The sequence below is a fragment of the Salmo salar genome, chromosome ssa13 (assembly GCF_905237065.1).
Source record: "Salmo salar chromosome ssa13, Ssal_v3.1, whole genome shotgun sequence".
In the NCBI taxonomy this organism is placed as follows: Eukaryota; Metazoa; Chordata; class Actinopteri; order Salmoniformes; family Salmonidae; genus Salmo; species Salmo salar.
The window spans coordinates 95,443,571-95,444,098 of record NC_059454.1 but is presented as its reverse complement, the minus strand read 5'-3'; positions in this window follow the sequence as shown (position 1 = coordinate 95,444,098).

Here is a 528-nt window from a genome sequence, read left to right as displayed (position 1 = left end):
TACTGTGCTGTCACTGTTTCACTGCACAACATGGGTCATGTCTTTAGTGTGTGGTGAAGACTAGCAAGGTATTGTCTTCATAAGGATTTATCTGAAACACAGGCTACAGGTTGATTTTTGACATCCATTTATTCAGATTCAGGTATAAAAAAAAAAAATATATAGTTGAAGTCGGAAGTTTACATACACTTAGGTTGGAGTCATTTAAAACTTGTTTTTCAACCACTCCACAAATCTCTTGTTAATAAACTATACTTTTGGCAAGTCGGTTAGGACATCTACTTTGTGCAGGACACAAGTCATTTTTCCAACAATTCATTACAGACAGATTATTTCACTTATAATTCACTGAATCACAATTCCAGTGGGTCAGAAGTTTACCTGTGCCTTTAAACAGCTTGGAGAATTCCAGAAAATTGTGTCATGGCTTTAGACGCTTCTGATAGGCTAATTGACATCATTTGAGTCAATTGGAGGTGTACCTGTAATTCAAGGCCTACCTTCAAACTCAGTGCCTCTTTGCTTGAC